Here is a 14,945-nt window from a genome sequence, read left to right as displayed (position 1 = left end):
ATTTTCAACCTCATTTAGCAAATGAAATGGACTTATTAAATGCATCCCTAATGAAACAATGCACATGCCATATGTGTGACCTAGAGAAAATTCGTTTTTCTTCTGAGGTTTAAAGAGTTGCTCTCTTCTTATTTGGCTGGAAGCTATATCACTGGGAGAATCAAGGACATTCTGACCTATTATGTATGGTCGTGCATACCAGTACTCTAATTTGGGAACATAGCTGTGGGATAGTGAATACTGGAATGTCTTCCTGAGGAGAATCGTACTGCAGTGTACTTCAGTTAGTCCAACGAATGAAAAGTATCTGCTGGTAAATCTAGCTGATGTAAACCTAAGCTGTACTTTGAAAAGATTACTTAAGATGCTTCCATTGCTTCCAAGAATACTGGATAAGGAGCTTGTCATTTGTCAGGCCAAAGTGCAATGCCAATGATGGGCTATAGTTTGGTATTAGTTAATACCTGGTTAGCACCAGATCTGGGGAAGAGGTAAAGAAAACCAGAAAGTACCATGGTTGAGTATGAAGTACTTATCTAATTGGTCCCAGTGATATCATGTTAAAGAAGATATATAAAAATGCAAGGTGGAGCCTGGGATGGATTGTGTGGCCTTTTAAAATATCCTGAAGAGGAGCACCTGGGTGACTCAGTTGGTTAAGTGACTGCCTTTGGCTCAGGTCATGGTCCTGGAGTCCTGGGATGGGGTCCCACATCGGGGGGGGGGGGAGGTCCCCTGCTCAGCAGGGAGTCTGCTTCTTCCTTTGACCCTCCACCTTCTCATTTTCCCTCGCTCTCTCTCTCTCCCTATTTCTCTCTCTCAAATGAATTTTAAAAATCTTAAAAAAATAAGATATTCTGAAGAACTGAAATTCTACCCTCTTTATTTATGGAAAGAGATGTAAACACTATGGACTTGGTCAATTTTCTGTCCAGGGTCTATCTACTTATCCAGTGATTCTAGGAGAGCAATAGGTTAACTTTATGTCAGTAGTCATAGAAAAGAAGATATTTTTTAAACAACTCAGGAAAAAAACAGATGTTGACAGAATGTGGAGAAAAGGGAACCCTCTTATACTCTTTGTGGCAATGCCAATGCAAACAGTATGGAGGTGCCTCAAAAAGTTAAAAATAGGGGCACCTGGGTGGCTCAGTGGGTTAAAGCCTCTGCCTTCAGCTCTGGTCATGATCCCAGGGTCCTGGGATCTAGCCCGGCATCAGGCTCTCTGCTCAGTAGGGAGCCTGCTTCCCCCTCTCTCTCTCTCTGCCTGCCTCTCTGCCTACTTGTGATCTCTGTTTGTCAAATAAATAAATAAAATCTTTAAAGGAAAAAAAAATTAAAAATAAAACTATCCTATGACCCAGCAATTGCACTTCTAGATAATTATCTAAAGTATACAAACTTAGTGATTTAAGGGGTACCTGAACCCCAATGTTTATAGTAGCAACGTCTACAATAACCAAACTATAGAATGAGCCCAGATCTCCATCAATAGATGAATGGATAAAAAACACACATAATGGAATATTACTCAGCCATTAAAAAGAATGAAATATTGCCCTTTGTAATGAAGTGGATAGAACTAGACAGTATTATGCTAAGGGAAATAAGTCAGAGAAAGACAAATGCCATATGATTTAACTCATATGTGGAATTTAAGAAACAAAACATGAATATAGGGGAAGGAAAAGAAAAACAAAATAGGATAAGAACAGAGAGGAGTACAATCCATAAGAGACTCATAACTATAGAGAACAAACAGGGTTGCTGGAAGGGAGGTGCATGGGGAGATAGGGTAATTGAATGATTGGCATTAAGGAGGGCATTTGATGTAATGAACACCGGGTTTTATATACAACCGATGGATTACTAAATTCTATCCCAAAATTAGTAATATGCTATATGTTAACTAACCTGAATTAAAATAAAGTTTAGAAAAATAAAATAAGAATTTTTTTTCATTTTTTCAAGTTTACATCATTCATACTTATTATTTAAAATACTGAATTAGGGGCTCCTGGGTGGCTCAGTCATTAAGTGTCTGCCTTTGACTCAGGTCATGATCCCAGGGTCCTGGGATGGAGCCCCGCATCAGACTCCCTGCTCTGCAGACAGCCTGCTTTTCCCTCTGCATGCACTTGTGTTCCTCTCTCGCTGTCTCTCTCTCTCTCTCTCTATCAAATAAATAAATAAAATCTTTAAAAATAAACAAATAAATTTTAAAAATGCTGAATTAACTTTGATTTTAATGTGTACCTTTTTTATCTCAACAATGTGATAGCTCTGTGGGGATAGTCTTCTCAACAATGTACTTATAAATCAGTTGAGGGATAGTCTCCTCAACAATGTACTTATAAATCAGTATCAGTATGCTCAGGACCAAGTACAGTTAGTGCCTGGAATGTGGCATGCAGCCAGAAATGTTTTACAACTGCTCACATGTGTAATCCAGATCTAAGGATCCAAAGAAGTTATTGTTAGGATCAACTATGAGGGTGATCTTAGTATGTAAATGAGAACAAAATGAGTAATTAATTTTTTATTCATGTTTTAAAACTTCAGCCATGTTACTTCTGTTGGTTGTCTAATTGGCGCTCATTTTCTCAGTTTTATGACCCATTATATTCTTAGGACTGGGTCTATGGGGCTTCCTTGAAGCTAATAGTGGCTGGCTTTCTTGAGAGGGTCTTTTACTGTGCTCCTAGGTGTACAACAACCTGAGACCATTTTACACTAAATAATTAGCTTGAAATGTCTAGGGTTATATAAAATTCAGCTGTAAACACCCATGAGTGCCATGATTTGGGCTCATATTCTCAAGGGAGAAGGGTTTTGGTTTTGGGGGGTTTTGTTTGTTTTTCCCTCTCTTCCTTTTTTAACTCTGTGGCAAGGTCTAAGACAAGGAATTACCCTTGTGTTTTTTGTTGTTGTTAGGGGGTCAGATATATTTCTAGTTTATCCTATACATGGGAGCATTTAAGTGGGGAGTTTCCTTTTGCATCTCCAACTTTGGGCAAGCCCTGAATGTTTCATCTTTCTGTTCTCTACAAGGACAACTCACCAGGGTTAAGCAAGTCTCCCAAAGAAAAATCTGCCTTTGACATTCTTGCCATCTCTCAATCACATGTTGTTGTTTTGCTTTCTAGTATTCTTTGCCAGATTGTCAATTTGTTTTAGAAGATTTTATGTGCTCTGCTATTTTGTAATTATTTTCAGCAGTGCCATAGTATATACTAAACCAAATGTAAAAACATGGCTATCGTAACTGCTGATAATACTAAGCTTCTGAGATACTGCTGTTTTTGTGATATTTAGTTGTTCTCTAAGTAAAGTGCCCATTAACATTCAAATATCAGTTCATATTCTGAGAAAGAAGTACTCCTTGACAAATAAAAGAGTTGAATTCTTCTTCTATCTTAACTATATGAATATTGGCAAAGGAGATGAAGGAAATGTGAGAAGTAAGCTAAGGAGACAACATAGAAGGGAGTTGAGAACATCAATGAGAAGAGAGTCAGAAATTCAAGAATAGATGCAAAATCCCACAAATGGAAACTCACTGTTGACTTTCAGATATCACTCTCTTGTCCTCTGAACATGGGCAGTCCATTTCTTTTGCTCTAATTCTACTCTCTCATGTTTTGTGATGACTGCATCAGTCACTCCTTTTTCTTAGTTATTGTTCACTTTTTCATCTCTCCAGGCTGTGCACATATTCTTTCATTTTCTCCTGACAATACCTTCAAATTCCTTTATCCTCACTGCCCCCACCATGACTAGTTCTTCTTCCACCCTTACTGGTGAAACACGACCCCAAAATATGATAACTAGAATGGAAATAATCTCATGGTTTATGGATTTGATCCATGATAAAATTATAGTTCCACTTTCATTTGGATTTTCAAAAATGAATAATACCCTTTCGGTTGCCTCTCGCAAATCCTTCACGCAGTTCTCACATCTATTTCAGTCTTTCTGTGTTTTGTAAGCTCTTTTCTCTAACATCTACCCTTTCATTCCTACAAATCATCCCATTCTACGATACATAGAAAATGTATGCCATTATTTGGATGTGGCTCAAAATCCTACCTCTTTTGTCCCAACTCCTGTGTATTTGCTTCCACCCTTAAAGCTCTCAGTGTAAGTGATTCTTTTCCAGCACCCCTAGTGTAGCCTCCTCCCCTATGGCTTTGGTTTCACTTTTTCCTGCTTCTCCATATTTTTTTGTAACATTTAAGGATGTTGTAGTCATTTCATTATGTTCTCTTAAACTTTTTATCCTCTAGAGTAAGTACAAACTCCAAATATCCATGCCCTGCTGAAAAGCTACACTCAACATTATTGTGATGTTATAATAAACATTATCAAGCACTTAATTGGATGAAAGAAGTGTACAGAGTCATTTATCACCTAATGATGCATAAAAACCATACTCCATCACATGTTTTCTAAACAATTTGATTAAATTATATATACTTCTCATTACAATCCCTTTATATTACAATATAGTCACAAAAGAAGTGCCATAGCACTTTTCCTCCCAATTTTTCCACTTCATCTGTTTCTAGAAAATTACAAATGCATAGTCTTGGAAACTTACTAAGTTTTTAATTTAGAAATTAATTTTACCGGATTTTTGTCCATTTTATTCTTTGTTCACAAGTTCCTTTCCTATGTATCTGATTGTCTCATATATATTTAACCCAATAATGGATTGGATGTTGAGACTAAAGCTTTTTATGTCTAACTAGTTCAGGAAAATGGGATGGTCTAATGTATTCACTGATGATGGGAACAAGTAACCTTTTAATGAAGCTCACTTGAATTGCCACTTGCCATTTTTACTTTTATACCATCATCTGTGTCCTTTTTCAAACTTAGGACCATTAATTTTGGTTAGTTTTAAAAAAAGAGCTTAGTGGGCCCCTGGGTGGTTCAGTTGGTTAAGCATCTGCTTTTGGTTCAGGTCATGATCTTGGGGTCCTGTGACTGAGCCCAGTGTCAGGCTTGCTGCTCAGTGGGGAGTCTGCTTCTCCCCTTCTCTTTCCCCCCAACTCATGCTCTCTATCTCTCTCTCTCTCAGATAAATAAATAAAATTTTTAAAAAGAAAAGAGCTTGAAAATATAGTGGAAGCACAAATGCAGGATCTGAGTTGCTAAGAAGAATTAGAAGTCCTCAGTCATTTCTGGTGATATGTGTTAGGAGTAATAAAAACTGTTTATGATGCAGTCATTTGAGCAGCTATTTTAATTTTCAAGAAGAAAATGACTGCAGCAAGCTAGACAACTTTGGGAAACTAGAAAAAAAATAGTGTGAGAAAGAAAAAGTGGTGGAAGATGACATACTAATGAGGTAAAATACTAGAGAGACTTAGGCAAGGTGTTGAGTACCTGAAAGCAAGTCTAGCCCTCGTTGAGAAATAATAGGAGATAACCAAGTCTCCATTTTAAATATTGGCCTATCAAGTACAGTGCACCCTTGAGCACAGTAAGTAAAGTGGAGAAATAATTCTAGTTAAGGGATCATGCCTTTAAAAGAAGACACAGGGGGACCTGGGTGTCTCAGTGGGTTAAAGCCTCTGCCTTCAGCTTAGGTCATGATCTCAGGGTCCTGGGATCGAGCCCTGCATCGGGCTCTCTGCTCGGCAGGGAGCCTGCTTCCCCCTCTCTCTCTGCCTGCCTCTCTGCCTACTTGTGATCTCTGTTTGTCAAATAAATAATAAAAAAAATCTTAAAAAAATAAATAGCAGATGCAATATCTCTTTTCTGCTATCTACCAATTCCCATTATATCTGATAATTTCTGCCTTAAAGATGAAATGCTATGACATTTTTGGATTCTAGGGAGTCCTGTGTGTTAAAAACCAGTACACAGAGATTTGTCTTCTCTTTTTATAATGTGACAGGAATTGTAAAAAGGCCAAACTTTCTCTATAACTTGTATTTTCTGTTTTGTTTTGTTTTTGGTAGTGACCAATATATGATAAAATATCAACTCATTTTTTCCCTAAAGGTAAATGAGGTTTAGCTGAAGAAGACAACATAGTCCTCAGACTGCATATTCTACCTTGATTAGATTCTATTTAGGTATAATTGTTTAGGAAATGGGTTGCTCCATAAGACCTAGTCTGATTTAATTTATTAGAGTTCTTGTCGTTGTGATTTTGTTTATCCTATAGATGTGTAGTATTTTGGTTTCCATTTGCCATTGACTTTCATGGTTATGTCATATATTGGGAAATTTGAGTAAAGATAAGTGTTTTAGGTTAAGTACAGACAATTCTGGGTTTCCTGGAAAAAAGAAAGTTATCTTAATATCATTTGATTGCACCTCAGATATATTTCAAAAACCTACTTTTACGTATTACCAAGTGGAGGAGGTTCAAAATTTCAAACTGATAATAATCAAAGTAGAATAAATCCTGACCAAAAAGTTCTTAAAAAGTTTTCCTCAGCCTGAACTGCACTTTAGACTTACTAGGCGCTGACCAGTCCATTACTTTCAAAAACTTGCAATGATATATTCTTTCTCTATTCCCTTGAGGAATAATTTTTTTTAAGTCTCTTGCAAGTTTTACATATTATCTCCCTCAAGGGCCAGTTAAAAATAATCACCAAGAGATAGAAACCCCATATCTCAGTCTCTGATGGAACCCCTATCTTAATCTCTATGTGAAGATTGGAGCCTGACTTTGTTAGGTGACAATTAGCCAACAAAGATGGTTTAACTGTAGAAGAAAAATAAACCAAAAACCAAAAACCTATTTGCAATCTCGGGAAGACCTTTGCCACTCAACATGGTCAACCTATTTATGAATTTTCCCCTTTGAAGTCCTCCAGTACTATTTTACTGGCTCACTTCAGTACTGAACCTTTTATTTCAGTAGAGTTGAATTCAGACTGAGTTCTGAATTATATTCTGAATTATCTCTCCTATTGCAATAGCCTTGAAGAAAGGCTTTGTCCAATACAATTTTTGCTTTGACAAAACTTGCATAGCCTCACAGTTTGCCAAGACTTTGAAAACCAGAACTTCATAAAAGAGGGACTGTTTTTGCCTTTCCTTTTTATGGAAGAGGAACTGAGACCCAGAATGATTAAGCTCTAGGTTAATCCTGACAGGAAGGGGCAGAGCTGAAGTTTGAACCCAGGTTGGCTAGTTTCATAATCAATGCTCTTAACCCAGGGCAGTGCTATCTTTCAGATAAATTTTAGGCTTGTAAGTATTGATACAGAATAAAGAAAATAAAACCAGCAAAGACACAAATCAAGAAAGTCGTGGAGTTTTGGAAAACAAAAGAGTTGTAGGTATTTCTGAATGAAAGATTGGACTAGTTTTGCAGGGACCTAAGAGGCATTCATGTGGCTTTAAAAACAGATTTTATTTAAATTTAAGTGATGGACGTCCACAGATCCTTAGGACAGAGTCTTAGGACTCTTTGACACAGATCAGGGATGACTCCCATATTTTGTCTGTGTATTGATTACTTACATTCATCAAAGCAGTGAGATAAAACTTCAAGAGAAAAGATTCTTTTGTAAGCTAAATGAATTTGATAATATGTTCTAACTTTTGGCTACCTAATTGCTATGTGACATCTTGGCATTTTTATCAGTTGATAAAATATCTTTTATGTTAAATCATGGCTACTATTCTGTGATGGTTAGAGTGTATCTATTTTGGAGGAAGCATTCATAAAAGAAGAGAAAAGATATTGGTAAATCCCAGGGGCTAGTTTTCCATAAAGGGAGTCTTGTCTTTCAGGAGTAGAACATTCCTAAAGAGACTGAGGCTTTTTTTGAGCAGTATTCTTTTTCTTCTGATGTCCAGTTTTGTTTTGCTAGCCAATCTGGCCTGGCTCACATATGATCTCATGGGTCAGTTCTTCTCAGAAGAGAAGGCTGAAGACTTCCTTGGTGGTCTTTAGCAGATCTGTGGTGTTTGGTATGTTGACCTGTAGCATAATCTATAATCCCAGCTGTATCTGCTAGATAAAGTTTAAGTAAATCATCTCTTCAGGTAATGAACTTTTATTCTTCAGTATGAACCCTGAATCCTGTTTAGCTGATTAATGTTAGTAAATACTCTTACTTGATTCTGACAAAGATAAATGTTATTGCCAGTTTAATATTTTTTCCCAGTACTGTGCTGTAGTCATTTAGCCAATATCTTAGGTCTTTATCAAAATGCTAACCTCACAGACCTCCTTTTGGGGGGCTGCCTCTTTGATTCTGACAGGAGCAGAATAACATTAGAATCTGGGTCTTTGGATACAAGCTCTTTCCTAATGAACATAACAGAAATGGGAATATCCCAACTTTATGCTTCTTAATTATGCTTCTTAATTTATGCTTCCTAATTAACATCTGATGATTGAATCAATCAGATCATCTTAAATAGCAATGTGTCAATACATGCCAAAAGTAAAAAATAAAACCAAAATCATAAAAACAAATTTTCTGAGTTTAGTAATGCCTGTACGCAATGATCCTTTTCCTGTTCTCAATGCATTAGTAGTATCTATTTTTAACTTCTCTCTTCAACCAGCTTAGTTTACATAGAATTTCAGTATTTAATACACACTCTTGATTATCTCTTATTTTTATATCATGTCTCTTCACACAAACCTAATCCTCATGATCCCAGCTATACATTTTCTCTGGACTTGTAGCAGAGCACAAAGAGAGAGGTATATCAGCAAAGACAAACTCTGTTATAAATAGATGACCATTCCCTCAATATACTGCTCATAATTTTTGCCATGTTTCTTAATTAAGTTCAGTCAACTCACTCAGATCTGAAAAATCATGTCAACACTCTAACCACCCTTGCTCTCCCTCCCTCCAGTTGTTTGAAGACCATTTCTAGTTAATAGAAAATTATAGCCAGATGCTGAGAACTCCTCATTTGTCAGGACCAAACAGAAACAAAGCCTTGCTACTCCAAATGTTCTCTGCTTACTGGCGGAATGGGATCACTCAGAATGCATTAGAAATGTAGACCTATTGAATTGAAATCTGCATTTAACATTTTCCGACATTTTTGTGGATATTAAAATAGAGAAGAATTGAAATGAAGAAGACAGATCATTTCTTCCTCTCCTTTGAAAAGCAGTTTCTTTGCCTCTGTAAATCATATTTCTTTTCTTTCTCCTAATTTCTCAGAAATTTTCACTGAGATTGTTCCTTCCCTTCCCAGTGTATTTGGTTTCTCTCTTGCAACTACAATTCCCTGCACTCACTTTTTTAAGTCTCAAATTTCTCCACTAAACGCTTGCACTTATCCAGTTAAAGTAAAATAAACATGTTACTGCCCTAGTTTCTTCTGCCTTCAGAGCCAGACTTTTCAAATGAGATGTTCATAATTAGTGTGTCCATTTCTTCATCTAACGCTTACCTTTCAACCCATTGCAAAGTGGCCTCTGGGCCATCACCCCTCTAAGTACTGTTCTTAGTAATTCACATTTCATTCATCTCCTTACTCTCTCAGCAAAATTTGACACTGTGGAAGCCCAATGATGAATGAAGGACAGAATAAATATTGACATTTCAGAACCCTTACCTTTCCACTTTTTCTCCCAAGGATCATCTTTCTAGTCATTGCACCTCATGCCTCTGATTTTTAAGCAAAACAAGCAGATATTAGGGCACATGCAAAAAACTGCTTCAGTTTTCAAAACTGCTCTAGAATAATACTAGGCATGCAGAAAATACCTAGAATAATAGTAGGCACTTAGATTTTATCAAAAGAATAAATATATGATACAGGTTACATGTTCTTCCCCCAATCCTCCACTAAAAGTTTTATTTTCTTCTTCATTTTAATTCATATAGTAATTACACATTGCTGAAAGAAAACATCCATCCTTCTCTCTCACTACCCCCCCCAACCCTGGTGTAGACTTGTGCTTCTATCAAAGGATGTTCTTATATGGTGAATAAACAGGATGGAGATAAGGAGCTTTTCTACCCTTTTATCCTTGGGATTTTATCCTTTATTTAACTCTGAAGTCTCTTCAGGCTTCTGAGCAAGAAACTGTTTTTTTAATCACTTCTATTATTTGACTATCTCTTAGAAGTGGCTATATGAATTAATAGAAAGGAAGAGAAAAATTTCTAAGCCTTCGCTTTATTATACAGTTCAAAAGTTTGAAAGCTTAGCCTAATTTTATTCTCAAAGATGACTAGAGGTCTTCTGATCAACTTAAGCCTGTGCCTATGTAATTCTGTACTTTTCTGCCAGTGTGTACTGAAACACCTATTCAATTTATGATTATTCAATTGGTTATTGGAGAAAGACACAGGGGAAAAGTAATATATGCATTAAAATTCTGTGTTTTTTTTTAGGGTTCAATCAGTATTCTATAGGAAAAATTTTAAAATACCATGATTAAAGTAATTTTGGGAATGCTTATATATCATCATGCTATACTCCTATTTTAGGAAATTCATGATTTATATTATTATAAACATTTATTTTAAAATATTTTATCTTATAAATCTGATGTTTTGAGAAATAATATTGAAGAAGCAGTGCTTAAAAGGACACCCAAAATAACCATTAAAAATAACTATAAAGTTAAGTCTTTGGTTGCCTTCATAATAATTGGAGCTCCCAATTTTGGAGCTCCCACCTGTGAAGCATTATAAATAATGATTTTTAAAACTGTATACTTTTTATAGATAAGTACACAAAAATTCAGACAGACTAAATAATACTCTTCCTAAGATCTCATACTTAGTCATTACTGCAAACTAGGAAATTCTGAAGTTTATCTTCCTTCCACCTTGTCTTCATTTCTGCCCACCACTGTCAAGTTAACCATTAGAGTAGAAACACCATCTGCCTAGGGGGAAATTTTATACTGTCTCCATCCAATATTGAGCTTTGGATGGGAACTTATTCCTGAAGTTGACATAATTCCTGTATACTCATTTCCTTGGCTTTCCTAAAAACATAGCAGTAATATGATGGATTGACTGAGTGTCCTGACAGATGTACCTTCCAAGAGTGTAAGACAAACCCTGCAATTTTCTCAAGATTCAAAGTTATTTTCTACTGCCTCTGGTCAAAATCATCCCAGAGAGAAATTTTCCATATAAGGCTTTAACACAGCATCATGGTAAACCTTTCCAAATTCTATTGTTTCTTCTCTCCTCTGTAACCTCTATCACTGGAAAAATAACCCTGTACTGACTCATACAGTTATTTTGAAATGAATTGACTTAGGAGTTGTTGAACATAGATGAACTACCTATTTTAAAAAGCTACTGAAATTGCCTCCTCATTGTTAACACTGTGATGATGGATTTGTCTCAACCTGGTTATTTTATACAACATTAGAGGAAATTAATTTCTACTAGTAAGATTTTTTTTGTTTTTATTTATTTTTATTTTATTTATTTATTTATTTATTTATTTCACAGACAAAGATCACAAGTAGGCAGAAAGGCAGGCAGAGAGAGAGGAGAAAGCAAGCTCCCCATGGAGCAGAGAGCCTGATGTGGGGCTCGATCCCAGGACCCTGGGATCATGACCTGACCCAAAGGCAGAGGATTTAACGCACTGAGCCACCCAGGCACCCCTGGTGTTATTTTTGTAAATAAAAATTCATAATATAAAAAGGCCCTCCAAAAATGCTCCAAAAGTCATTTTTAATGAAGTATAAATTATCAACAACATTTGCGTATGCTTTTAAATGTTGCCCCTAGATAATAATTTTGGAGTCTTTGACATCCTGGCTCAATCATTTAGTTGACTGAACTTGGACTTCTAAGATTCCATTTCTTCATGTGTAAAAAGAGGCCTTTAATTGTTCTTATGGTTTAGGGTTATTCTAGGAATAAGTGAAATAATGCTTATAATGTTCTTATCATAAAGCCTGGTATATAGTATATGCATATTAAATATTAGGAATTTGGTATGTTTTTTTCTCCCCAACAGAAGGTTTAAAAATAGATAAGTCGCTCTAGTTCCATCCATGTTGTCGCAAATGGCAAGATTTCATTTCTTTTAGCGAAGTAAGTCAAGCGGAGAAAGACAACTATCATATGATTTCCCTGATATGAGGAAGTGGTGATGCAACATGGGGGCTTAAGTGGGTACGAGAAGAATAAATGAAAGAAGATGGGATTGGGAGGGAGACAAACCATAAGTGACTCTTAATCTCACAAAACAAACTGAGGGTTGTTGGGGGGGAGGGGGTTTGGGAGAAGGGGGTGGTATTATGGACATTGGGGAGGGTATGTGTTTTGGTGAGTGCTGTGAAGTGTGTAAACCTGGTGATTCACAGACCTGTACCCCTGGGGATAAAAATATATGTTTATAAAAAAATAAAAATTATATCAAAGTAAAAAAAAAAAAAGAAACAAAAAAAATAGATAAGTCGCTTATTTTCAACATTAAAAATGTTAATTTATTTTAGGCTACTATTTTTGTCTTATATTTTGTTGTTGTCATTGTGTTAATCTTTTATGAGAGGTTGGAATCTGCCATCACTCTTCAAATGCCATCACTCGATTTTTGGTGGAGTTTTTTCTACCTCATAGTACTCCCACTACCCCCAACCCCTGCCGAACCATAGGATCCAAGAAATAGCCTTAGTTTCAATGGGAGATGGAAACTTTACCTGAAGTCTTTTAAAGTCATATATCTGTTATGCTTTATATTTTATTTTTTTAAACCTAATATGAAAATCGCCATACTGAGAAATTATAGCTCCTTTTTATACTGTTAAGGATGTCCTGAAATCTGCAACACCTGGGTGGCTCAGTCAATGAAATATCTGCCTTCTGCTCAGGTCATGATCCCATCCATGGTCCTGGGACAGAGCCCAGTATTGGGTTCCCTCCTTAGTAGGAAGCCTGCTTCTCCTTCTCCCTTTGCCACTTCTCTCTCTTTCTCTGTCAAAGAAATAAATAAAATCTTTAAGAAAAAGAAAAAGGACATCCTGAAGTCAATTACCTGAACTTTTAGAACTCCAACCAATGAATAAGGAATATGTTTTCAAAGTTAAAATCCTACTATGAATCAAAGTATCATGTTATTAGTGTTATGGTGTTAAGGTTTAAGTTAGAGAGATTAATACTGATACTAACAGAGATACTATTATTTTACATAGTAGCTATAAGCTATTAACACATTGCGGTTCTCTTTATTTTATTTTTTAAAAATATTTATTTATTTTAGAGAGAGAGAGTGAGTTTATGAGCAGGAGGGGCAGAGGGAGAGAGAGAGAGAGAGAGAGAGACTCTCAAGCAGACTCCCCATTGAGCATGGAGCTGACAAAGGGCTCAATCTCATGACCCTGGGATTACGACCTGAGCCAAACTAAGAGTTAGATGCTAAACTGACTGTACCACCCAGCCTCCCCTTGGGGTTCTCTTTAGAAGTTGATTTGATGTAAAAATCATAAACTTTCTACAAAAAATTTTTGACAGACATTTAAGATGGAGGAAGGATTTTATTTTTAAAATGGGAAAAATCAGCTTTCATTTATTCATTTTTTCCTCTGTTGTCCCTGAATACCCACAATATTTATAAACAGCAAAATCATACAAAGAATAGTACTATGCTATGGGAAAATTAGAAAGCTGTACTAAATGTACTGAATTCCACCTTAGCTCAGGTAAATCTTAAAATTCAATATCTGTATACCAGATGGCTCTGCATTCCTAATAGCACTTGTTTCTCAGTGATATAGTTTAGAAATAAACCCTAATTTTATATATAATCAGTGGTGCATGTGCTTTGCTATTTTATGACATGTAGCCCAGCAGATAGCATACCTTCAGATAGCTTTTGGCTGCTTCTGCTAAATTCCCCCAACTAGGGCAATCACGGAGAATCTCCATACCATTTGCTGGTGTTTATACCATATGAGAAAGCTTTGGACATAAACTGTGCAATTCATTGTGTTTGCTACCAAGTAATTCTTTACAGACCTGCAAATCAAAACTGTAGCTGATTTTCAGCAGTATGATTGTCGTATTTTAGAAATTTGTCTAATTGAAACTTTATGAGTGGACAATTAAAAGGAAAGTTCTTGTATTTAAGAATTAAAACAGTGGCTAGACAAGAATACACATTTTTATTGTAGTATATATACATGTAGATACATACCATATATATATATTTTTTTTTGTAGTTTTATGCATTCTTTTTTTTAATTTTTTATTTTTGATAACCATATATATATTTTAATATGATTTTCTTTTGAAGAGGAGGGGATAAAGTTGGTAATGTATTTAAATAATAATTTGTATTTGACCTCTAAATCTTAAAGTCTCATTTGGCCTTACGTCCTATAACCAAATCTGCCTTGTTCTTTTATTTATGCTATGCTATGGTTGGCCACACTTCCGTGGGCTGATTCTCTAAGTCTTAATAAAATGAACATGACCATAGTGGGCAGGAAACTTTCAGTAGTATTTCTGCAACTATAAGCTCTTATAAGGAGCTTAGAGGAAAAGTCATTTTTAAAAAAAAACATTCTCTACTTAAAAAGGGCATGATAACAAACATTTTGAAAGAAGACATGGGTCAAAAACCTGGGGAGATTTTTTTTGTTCTTCTAAGGTTTGTGTTTGACTAAAATCATCAAGACAACCTAAAACATTTGGTTTGTGGTTAACTAATGATAAGGCTAGTATCATTGCCTGCATATTTATTTGAGGATGCCAGTTTACATTTGGTTTAGGTTCTCATTTACAAAGAGGTTCCAAACATCACAAAGAAGAGTTACAAAATAAACAGAGCAACAAGGAGATATTTGTAAGTGTGCTTTACACAATGTTTCCTATTCCCTTAGTTGTGAGTTTTAAAGACAGAGTAGGGCAGTCTAACTTCCAGGTGGGGAGCAGCTTCCTGATGGACCTCCACCATAACACGTCTTTAAGGCACCTATTTGGTGAGACCTGTATATGTGTTCTCTCTGGGGCCTGGTA

Source organism: Mustela putorius, unplaced genomic scaffold (genome assembly GCF_011764305.1).
Source record: "Mustela putorius furo isolate JIRA1106 unplaced genomic scaffold, ASM1176430v1.1 tig00003866_pilon_pilon_pilon, whole genome shotgun sequence".
Taxonomy (NCBI): Eukaryota; Metazoa; Chordata; class Mammalia; order Carnivora; family Mustelidae; genus Mustela; species Mustela putorius.
Note: the sequence above shows the minus strand (reverse complement) of the source record.